General features: G+C 45.0%; 1 long non-coding RNA gene across 3 annotated transcripts in view; it reads left to right on the plus strand.

Annotated features, from left to right (window-relative positions):
* The first annotated feature begins 6 nt into the window (after positions 1–6).
* The window catches only part of LOC102497856 (uncharacterized), a 28,967-nt gene continuing 18,027 nt past the window's right edge, over positions 7–10,946 (plus strand). For 2 of the 3 annotated variants that reach the window (XR_333185.1, XR_333184.1), the window contains exon 1: positions 315–477. This is a non-coding gene — a long non-coding RNA (uncharacterized LOC102497856). Of the gene's footprint in view, positions 134–314; positions 478–10,946 lie in introns of those variants that run through there. The other variant, XR_001369604.1, reaches the window with a different exon arrangement.

A 10,946-nucleotide genomic window follows, 5' to 3' on the forward strand; every position in this document is an offset into this window, starting at 1 on the left:
GCCCCGCCCGGGGCCGCCTGCAGGGCCTGGCCGCCCGCCACTCCGGACCCTCTCCCCGGAGAGGAGAAAGCGCGCCGAGCACCCCGTGCCCTGCCCGGTGCACCCCTGGGCTGACGGGCCCAGCACCCGCCAGGTGCTCCCAGCACCCGCCACGACACGAACCAGGAACAATATCCCGACCCATAGATAAGAAAGTCAGGGTGGGAGGGGGCCCCGAAAATCAGCGCAGACTTGAGAGAAACCGGAGTGAGTCTCGACCCCCGCTACACCTGCAGGCCCTGGGACTCAGCCCCTGGCAGCGGCCGCTTACCTGCGTGTGTGTCTTTAAAAACCGTTTCTAAAATAAAGCCCCCTAGGCTTCTCTCTTCAAACCCTTTAACCAACTCATCTTGACAAAGACTGACTCTCCCCTTAGACTTTGAAAGGACAAATCGAGAAGAGAATGGAAGGCTTCGTTGACCTATCTGGACGGCCAAGGTGTGCTCTAAAATAGTATTGTTTTCACATGTAGTCTGAAATAGTTACTCCCATTCGTTTGAAATTAACTCGTAATTGACTCTGAAATATTCAGATTAAATATAAATTTTGGCAGCACAAATAGCCACCCAGCTTCCTGTAGTGACAGCGACGGGGGAACAGCGTGGACAGTGTTAAGACTGGGCTCATACCACAGCTCAAAGCCGGGTAATTCCATAACCGAGCCAGGAAGGACTTCGAATTATCCCATCGTCTGAGCAAAAGATGGCGATGGATGTGACTTCCTGTGTTCTCCAAACTAGATGTCAGCACCACTTCGGGGCAGAAATCCTCAACCAGAACAGGGGGCCTCCCCTGTCCACATTGACTCCTGAGCAATGTGGGTTCTTCTCAGAAGAAACCTACCCCTGGTTGGGGTCCCTCCTATTGAAATGTGGTCTTAACGTCTGTTGAGTATCTCTAGAAGCACTGCTTCTGTAACATACTTGTCACCCAAGTATGTGATCCTTCCATTTGTGTGAAAGGTTAAACATTTTACTTTATACCCTAAACTCCTAAATAACCTAGTCGAAAGGAAACTTAGATGGTTGGGACAACTTTTTTTGTGGGTACATGGTAGTAGAGATAAAAATGGGAAGTTATCCTTGTGGTAAATGCTCATGCTTTTCATGGTACATATATGGCTTTTAACATTTTTCTCTATAGGGACCAACAGATGGCTAAACCATAATGGTTATGTCGCTGGACTCCCACATGGCCCTCTGTGGTTGAGTCCAGGACCCAGAGGCTTGAAACTCACACTGGGCGCTTGTGTGTGCATGCCTGAAATCCTGAGAGAATGGAGGAGAAGGGATTGCAGCATGGCCATCCCCCCAGGGGGTGATTTCTTGCTTTCTGTTTCTCTCTGTGTTTCCAGTGAGCACAGGCACCCTATCTCTCTAAAAATATTAATTTGGAGGGCCAGCAGATGTTACAATGGTTATGTTGTTAGACTCTCATGTAGACGACCGCAGTTCGTGTCCCGGACCTGGCGGCTTAAAACTCATTCGGCGCGTGTGCACACATACCCAAAATCCTGAGGGGAGAGTAGAGAAGGGATTGCAGCGTGGCCTTCCCTCTATGGGGTGATTTCTCACTTTCTCCCTGTCTCTCCCTGTCTATCTGGCGAGCGCTTGCACAGGATAGCAAAAAAACCTCTCTTAAAAAAATAATTAAAAGAATTGGGACTGGGACCAGCAGTTGGCGTAATAGCTGTGTTGCTGGACTCTCATGTAGTCGACTGCAGTTCGAGTCCTGGACCTGGTGGCTTAAACTCACACTAGGTATGAGTGCGTGTGTGCCCATGATCCTGAGAGGAGAATGGAGGAGAAGGGATTGTGATGGGGACACCCCCACTGGGAGGTGATTTCTCTCTGTCTCTCTCTTTCTGGCAAGCACATGCACCCTATAGCAAAATCCTCTCAAAAAAAAAACTTGACCCATTTATCAGATGATACACCTTTTGTAGGTTTTCACTTTAGTGCTATCATGAATACTACTTCTATGAATATTCATTCACCAGTGTTTATTAGGGCACTTGTTTTCTTTTTTTTTTTTTTTTAAGAATTATTTATGGGGCCAGCAGGTGGCGTGGTAGTTAAGGTGGGTGGACTTCCACATGCTTGACTGTGGTTCGAGTCCCGGACCTGGCAGCTTGCTTTCTCACATTCTCTCCCTCTGTCTCTCTCTGATCAACTTCAATAAAATAAAAGAAATAAATAATTACAATGAATAAAATTAAATAATTCTTTTTTAAAAAAGAATTATTTGTTTAGTTAAATTATTATTATTATTATTATTTAATTTGAACAGAGAGAGACACAGAAAGAAAGAGGGAAAGTGATAAAGCAAGCCACCAGGTCCAGGATTTGAACTGTGGTCAGCCATGTGGGAGTCCAGCACTACCTGCTGTCCCTGACCCTGACTTTTTTTTTAATTAATTTGAATTTATTATTACTATTTTTAAAAAATTTGACCAGCAAGAGAGAGAGAGAGAAAAGTGAATGTGAGAAAGCAAACCACCAGGTCCAGGACTTGAACTGCAGTCAGCCTTGTGGGGGTCTAGCATCCCAGCCACATGCCACCTGCTGGCTTCAACCCTGGCTTTTTTTAACATCCTAATTTCTTTCCTTTACTGGAACCTTTGCACTCCTCAGATAACTTTTCTCCCTATTTCCTAACCTGTCTTAAGTCATCATTCCATATGGTTTCCTTTGCCATGGATTCCCACAGAGGAATAGGAGAGCTGAGTAGGCAACTCTCCCCTTGCTGTTGTCACCTCCACCCTCTGTTTCCACAAAATAGTGAAAGTATTTAGTCCACCCACACCACCCCGCTACTTCTCACTGCCTCCATCCCTGGTTCTTGGCTCCCTTCTGTCTTTGCCGGGCACCTGTCTGCACTCTCATTCTTAGCAGCTGAACAATTCCAGTGCTATGATGTGCACCTCATAACCGGTGTCTGCTCTGGGCGGATAGACAAGAGTGGATCAGGGCCACCCGCTCTCCCCTGCAAAACATCCTCCATCTTTCTCCCCCATGTCAGCAAAAGTGTTATCCCTCTTTCATGACCCAGAGTTTTGAGGGACAATTCATTTGATAGATGTCAGAATCAAAATTTAGAATAGTCTCAAAAGACTAAAATGTAGTCCTAAATGAATAAAATAGAATGTAACTTTACAAGTCTAAAACACACATAGTGGGACCAGCAGTTAGCGTAATGGCTGTGTTGCTGGACTCCCACGTAGTCGACCGCGGTTCGAGTCCCAGACCCAGTGGCTTAAACTCACGCCGGGCGTGTGTGTGTGCACGCCCAAGATCCCAAGAGGAGAATGGAGGAGAAGGGATTGCGGCGTGGCCATACCCCCTGGGGGGTGTTTCTTGTTTTCTGTCTCTCTGTCTCTCTCTGTCTGTCTGGCGAGCGCACGTGCCCTATAGCAAAAACCTCTCCAAAAAAAAAAAAAATAAAAATAAAACACACATAGTTGGAAAAGCCCAAGTTTTAGATTTAGCAAATCTTGGTTTATATCCAAACTCAAATTACTATCTTTTATTCGAGTTATGTCAAGTGTTACTTGGACATTAAAAAAAAAAAAAAAGCCTCCCTCATGTGAGTGTGGTGAAGAGTAATTCCTTTATAATTCCAGCCAAATTCCTGGAACACTAAGTATTAACTTCCTTCCTTGTTGCATTCTTCCACAAAGTGGAGACCCACTGGCGTCCATTTTGCTATTCATAACACTCACATTTTCTAGGTCATGCAGCTCTGAAAACAAACTCGAAATACTGACCTATTCACTTTGCATCCAGAGCTCTTGTCATCCTATAGAAATTATGTTTATTTTCATTTAATTATTTTTAGGTTTTTGTCATAGGGTGTGTGCAGTCACAGGAGAGAAACAGAGAGGGAAAGTGAGAACTCATCTGCCAGGGAATGGTGGCATGCCACAATCTCTTCTCCATTCCCCTCTTGGGATTTGGGGTACACACACACATGCGCCCAACATGATTTTCGAGTCATTGAATTAGGGACTCAAACCCTGATCAGCCATGTGGGAGTCCAGCGCCTTAACCACCATGCCACCTGCTGGCCCCACTCTATTTTAACTCAGTCTGTGGGGTGAGCATTATCATCTTAACTCTATCCAATGAACAAACCTAAGACACAGAGTTCTTAGGCGATTTGCTCCAAATCACTCAGCTTGACCCATGACACAATCTCATCCGACAAATGTGCATATCTGCTACTTCGTTATCACCTTTTCCTGACCCTCAATTGTTTTAACCTTCTCAGTCATTGTCTTGTCTCTTTGTCCTGCTACCTGTATAGTGACAGACTGAAGGTTGTTCCTTCTAAACTAACACCATCGTCATTATGTTTCTTCTTTCAAACTCTAATGGATGTCCATTGTTTATAGGGTTTAGTCCAAACTCTGACTTGGCACTTGATGTTTACCATATCTTTTTTTTTAAAAAAGAATTATTTATTTAATTTTATTTATTCATTTATTTATTATAATTTGACCAGAGAGAGACACAGAGAAAGTGAGAAAGCAAGCCACCAGGTCTAGGACTTGAACCGTGGTCAGCCATGTGGGAGTGTCCAGTGCCTTAACCACCGTGCCACCTGTTGGCCCTGATGTTTACCATATCTTGTTTTAATTTTAATTAGACATAAATTTTCCAAATTTATGTCTAATCACTTCTCAGAAGGAACTCTCAATTCCGTCCAACCCTGTTGAGCTTATTTTTGCTATGGGGCGCGTGTGCTCGCTGGACAGACAGACAGAAAGTGAGAAATCACCCCAGACAGGCCACAATCCGTTCTCCTCCAGTCTCCTTTTGGGATTTTGGGCACACACACACACACACACACACACAAACACACACACACACACATGCACGCATGCATCTGCCATGAGTTTAAGCCGCCAGGCCCAGGACTCAAACGACAGTCAACTACGTGGAAGTCCAGTGACATGACCATTACACCATCTGCTGGTCCCCCTACTTTCCTATTAATACATGGCCAAATCATGTTCACTTTACCAGATCCCACTCATATCCCCACCCAGGAAGCCCACCTTGACTCCTTGAACTTTCTGTCCAGGCTTTTGTGATTTCTTCTCAGTCATCAACTTTTCACATGTCTTTAAACTGAGAGGTCTGTCCTGGAGATCAGGGACTAATTCCACAAGTTCATCAGCCCCCTCGTCATTGTGCCTGAAGAACACTGAAGCGTGTTCCAATCATATTTGTTTACTACTCAAGCAAAAGAGTTCAGTGTCACTTGACTGATCATATGAACTATCTTCTCCACAATGGGCAAGGAACTAGCCATTCCGTGTGAAGTAAACCAATTTTAGGATGGTCCCAAACCTGACTTTGCCGAGGGAAGCGCTTGAGGACCGCTGATTCCAGGGGCCTCGTTCCAGATCTTCTGAATCGAAAGTGGGTGGGAAGAAGCAGGGAAGGAATTTGAAACTGCTAGATTATCTGGGTAACTTTAAGCAAGTTATTGTGCTTTAGTTTCTTCAACTATTAAAGGGGATGATAATAGTATTTCAAAAGGGGTTGTTGTAAATTAAATACTTAGTAAATATTACCTACGCGGATGACAGTGGTATGGTTCTATAATTTTCCAGGGCCTCTTTGGTGAACTGAGTCTGGAAATCACTGACTTAGTGAACCACTTCTAATCCTTTCCCCATTTCAAAGGTTATGACCTTAAAACTTCCAGTATTAAGCATTATGATATATTCTAATAAATGTTATTTGTTTTGAAATAATGTATACTAGAAAAAGGAACCAAGTAAATAATATTTTTCAATTATATCTGCTTATTTAATCCAAATCATTAAGTATACATTATTCATGATTTTTTAAAGAGCTAATTCCTCTTGGAAAAGTAACTATGTGTGGGCTACAGCTATACAGAGTAATTCATCCAGGTTAATATTCAAAGGAAGCAGAAAAGAGATAAAATAATATCATGATTTCTTCTACTTCAGACACAGAGCCATAAATACTTTCTGAAAAAGCAGATGTTGGGAACCAGCAAATGGCATAATAGTTACATCATTGGACGCCCACATGGCCAACTGTGGTTCAAGTCCCGGACCCAGCATGCCAGGTGTGTGTGCATGTGTGCCCAAGATCCTGGGAAGAGAATGGAGGAGAAGGGATTGTGGCATGGCCATCCCTCCTGGGGGGTGATTTCTCACTTTCTGTCTCTCTGTCTCTCCGGCAAGCGCACACGCCCTATAGCAAAAAAGCTCTCTCAATAAAGGAAAAGTAGATGTTTAAGTCCCCTACTTTAATTCATTAGAAAAAAATAGCTCATTTTGGTTCATCAAATGCTAACAAACAAGATCTTAATGGTATTTAGAGGTAACTAGGTATAAAATGTGAAGCAGAGGGACCGGCAGTTGGTGTAATGGCTATGTTGCTGGACTCCCATGTAGTCAACCGTGGTTCGAGTCCCAGACCCGGTGGCTTAAACTCACGCCGGGGACGTGTGCGTGCGTGCCCAAGATCCTGGAGGAGAAGGGATTGTGGCATGGCCATCCCCCTGGGGGGTGATTTCTTGCTTTCTGTTTCTCTGTCTCTCTCTTTCTGGAGAGCCCATGCGCCTTGTAGCAAAAACCTCTAAAAAGATGTGAAGCAGAAGTGTACTAAACAAAGTTATAAACAGTCTGAATAGGAAACATTGGCCTGGGAGAACCTTTCTCAGTTCTTGTGTATGGCCTATAAATCCTCTCTCCAAACAAATACTCAGAGGCGGGAACCAGCAGTTAGCGTAATGGCTATGTCGCTGGACTCCCACGTAGTCGACCGCGGTTCGCGTCTCGGACCCGGTGGCTTAGAACTCACGCCGGGCGCGTGTGCGTGCGTGCCCAAGATCCCGAGAGGAGAATGGAGGAGAAGGGATTGTGGCGTGACCATCCCCCCTGGGGGGTGATTTCTCGCTTTCTGTCTCTATGTCTCTCTCTGTCTGTCTGGCGAGCGCACGCGCCCTATAGCGAAAACCTCTCCAAAAAAAAAATAAATAAATAAATAAACAAATACTCAGAGGCCTTGTTCTTTTGTTGTTGTTTTTGCCGTTAAGTTTTTGTCATAGGGCAAGTGTGCTTGGTAGAGACAGAGAACAGGCAAGTGAGAAATCACCTCTCGGGGGGGTGATGACGCCACAAGCTTTTCTTCTCCATTCTCCTCTTGGGATTTTGGGCACACACACACACACACACACACACACACACACACACACTCAGAGAAATGATTTTCGAGCTGCTGGGTCCAGGATTCAAACTACAGTCGACCATATGGTAGTCCAGTGCCTTAAAAACCATGTCACCTACTGGCCCCACAGAAGCCTTGTTTTTATGCCTGGAATTTCACCAAAGATTCTTAAATATCATCCTTAAATACTCAAATCATTCTAGGAGTTTAAGAGGTTTGATAGTCATTCGTGTATTTGCAGTAGCTAGTTCAACTAGGTTGCGTTCATTTTTTTTTAAAGTTTGTTATAGAATGTGTGCACTTGATGGGGGTGGGGCGGGGAGAGAGAGAGAGAGAGAGAGAGAGCGCGACAGAAAATGAGAGACGTTGGGCACACACCGTACCTGGTGCTATTTTCAAGCTGCGGAGTCAGGACTCCACCTGTGCAGTCAACCCTGTGGGATCCAGCTGCCTGAACCTCCGTGCCGTCTCCTGGCCCTGGGTTGCCTTCTTCTATCACTGATCTGTAGTTCCTAAACATGGAAAGTTTGGGGTAAATCAGGTTTGGCAGAAACACCGAGGGCCTCAGGCAGGCTGAAAGCCTAAGGCCAGAGGTTCTGGGTAAAGAAACCTTAGGCAAAAGAAGGGAATGCAGGAAAAGAGATGGAAAAAATGTAACCCGTCCAATTTCAGATTTTAGGTATTTTGAGTCCGAGGCCTCCTGTTCTGGGACTTAGACAATACTGCTGTGAGGTAGTCATGGAGTAAGTTATCCTTTGGGGTCTAACCTGTGAACCTAAACACCAGCATGACATTCCATTATGTTGGCTCATGTGAAGTTGCAGTTCATTTTCAAATGACTTGCCTACTCTTTAGAAGAAATTATTCTGAGTTCTAGGAAACTGTCCTAAAATTGTTTCTTCCAGGAAGCTCTCTATGGTCCTCCATACCTCCAACTATCACCATATCCATGTCTTCATAATATTTCCCTCCTCTGTCTCCTGCGCCCTCACAGATTGTGGGCTCCTTGGATTCAGAGACTGTGTTTTGGTCCTAATCTATAGTATGTAGCACAGTGCCTGGCACATGGTTCAAGTCCAGGACCCAGCAGCTTAAAACTCACGCCAGGTGCATGTGTCTGCATCCCAACATCCCAAGACGAGAACAGAGGACAAGGGATTGTGGTGTGGCCATCCCCTTAAGGGGCAATTTCTCACTTTCTGTCTGTCTGTCTCTGTCTCTCTAGCAAGCACACATGCTTGTAGTGCTTGAGTAGTTCATGTTCATTGATTCAAGTTTCTTACCTCCTGCTGAGACCTCAGCCCATGGTTAACCACCTATTACATGAACAGTTTCTCTTCTGCATTGCGCGTTACTGCCACCGGCACTTCCATCTTGAAACTGCCCGGCCTTGGCTCCCAAGCGCCTACACTTTCCTGGCACTTCTGATCATTTATTCTTCATCTGGCCCTCTTCTGGTCACCACTTAAATGTGGGCTTCTGAAGGTTCCCTCTTTGGCCATCTTTTCTTGCTACCTTTTCTTATTATGAGTCCTTGTCAGTTTCAGTTGTCATCTATATGAAATTTTCACCTTTAACTCTTTATAAGGGCATATCTAGGCTTTGTGGTACCCACAATTCATATAATTTTGGGGGAGAGGGCACTCCTTTAGAAAAATGTCTATGTTAAGATGGCTGACAACGTGATTATACATGGAAACTGCTGAGAAGTATCCCAAATGCGATAGTTTGACTATGTTCCCCCAAAATTCATGTATTGAGCCACTGTAATGGGACAAGAAAATGAAAACATGATCTAATTATTATATCAAAAGGTGAGGCCTTTGGGGGGAAATTAGTGATTGGGCAGTTAGGACAGGGCCCCCATGATTACGTCCCGGTGGGTCTACAAGGACGAGAAACATAGACCGTGGTCTCTCTGCACACGTCTGACATCTCCTCTACTCCTGCTGGCCGTGTTGTAACCAGTCTGATGCCAGCTTCAGGCCTTGGGACTTTCTAGCCATCAGAGTCATGAGTGAAATAAACCTCTATGCTTTATAAATCACCCAGTCTCAGGAATTTCTGTAATCAACCCAATTAACTGATGAAGACACCATGAAACCCAAAATATGTGGCATTCCTAAGTCAGCTTCCTCTAAACAGGTTCCTTCAAATTCTGTGAGGACCCCAAAGCTACCAACCAGAGGGGAAGGGGAAGGAAGAGGAACTTGGGTGGAAAAAAGTAACAATCTTGGGGCCAGCAGGTGACATGATTAAGGCACTGGACTCCCACACGGCCAACTGTGGTTCGAGTCCCGGACCTGGTGGCTTGCTTTTTCACTTTCCCTTTCTCTCTCTTTCTGTCTCTCTCTGGTCAAATTAAAAATAATAACAACTAATAAAATAAAATAAATATTTCTTTTTTTAAAAAAAGTAACAGTCTTAGTCTTAACTGGTTGCAGCCAAAGTAATCTACTTTTGAAATTTTTACAAAAATAATTATGGGAACCAGCAGTTAGCGTAATGGCTATGTCGCTGGACTCCCACGTAGTCGACCGCGGTTCGTGTCCCGGACCCGGTGGCTTAAAACTCACGCCGGGCGCGTGTGCGTGCGTGCCCAAGATCCCGAGAGGAGAATGGAGGAGAAGGGATTGCGGCGTGACCATCCCCCCTGGGGGGTGATTTCTCGCTTTCTGTCTCTATGTCTCTCTCTGTCTGTCTGGCGAGCGCACGCACCCTACAGTGAAAATCTCTCTCAAAAAAAAAAAAAATTATGACTCCACCAATATATTGCTAGGCCCCTACTAGAACCTGCGAGAGCCTGTGCAGGTGAGGCATGCCGAAGGTAAAGTTTCACCCTCTCCGAGAGTACCCGCTTTCACCTCTGCCTTCAGTCCGAGCTCTCCAGGGTTGACTGCTAGCTGCTTGCCAAACCTGGGCTCCATGAATAGCCCTAAAATTTTAAACCATTTGGTCGCAAAGACCATGATTCCTCACCCTTAACCCATCTTATACCTTCTCCTTTGTTCTCTGTCTCTAATCTTGGCATCACCATCCACCTAGTCGTTCAAGCTAGAAGCCTCTTTTTTTTTTATTTTTTATTTTTTTATTCTTTTCTACCTCTGTGCATTTGTGTAGTAAGTCCTACCAAGTTGAGACCTGTACTCTACCAGCAGCCCAGCTGCTGCCAGGGCTTCCCAGCTGGTCCCTTGGCCTTTGGTCTCTCCTCTGATTCATCTTCCACAAAGTCATGCTGTTATCTTCCTAACATATGGCAATGACTTCCTCAAGAATAATATGGGGGTGGCCCTGTAGTGTTGTGGTTAAGCACTGTGCATTGGGAGCTGGCCTTCACGTGGCTGACCATGGCTCAAATCCCAGCCCTGGAAGCTTGAAAAGCACACCAGGCCTGCGGGCATGCATTCTCAAAATCCTGACAGAATGGAGAAATGGAGGAAAAATGGGATTGTGGCACAACCAGCCCCCATTGTAGGGTTTTCTCTCTCCCTCGCTCTCTCTGGCAAGCCCGTGGTCCCTCTGGCAACTTAAAAAAAAACAAAAAAACAAAAAAACAAGGTAGCAAGATGTCCTGGCTCTGGCACTAGACAACCCACATGTAAATTTTGGCTCTCCTGCTAATAACTGGGAGAGTTATTATATTGGGTTGTCAGAAAAGTCATGATACATTTTTGCATGGAAAAAAGACATCAA

The sequence above is a fragment of the Tupaia chinensis genome, unplaced genomic scaffold (assembly GCF_000334495.1).
Source record: "Tupaia chinensis unplaced genomic scaffold, TupChi_1.0 Scaffold000010_1, whole genome shotgun sequence".
In the NCBI taxonomy this organism is placed as follows: domain Eukaryota; kingdom Metazoa; phylum Chordata; class Mammalia; order Scandentia; family Tupaiidae; genus Tupaia; species Tupaia belangeri.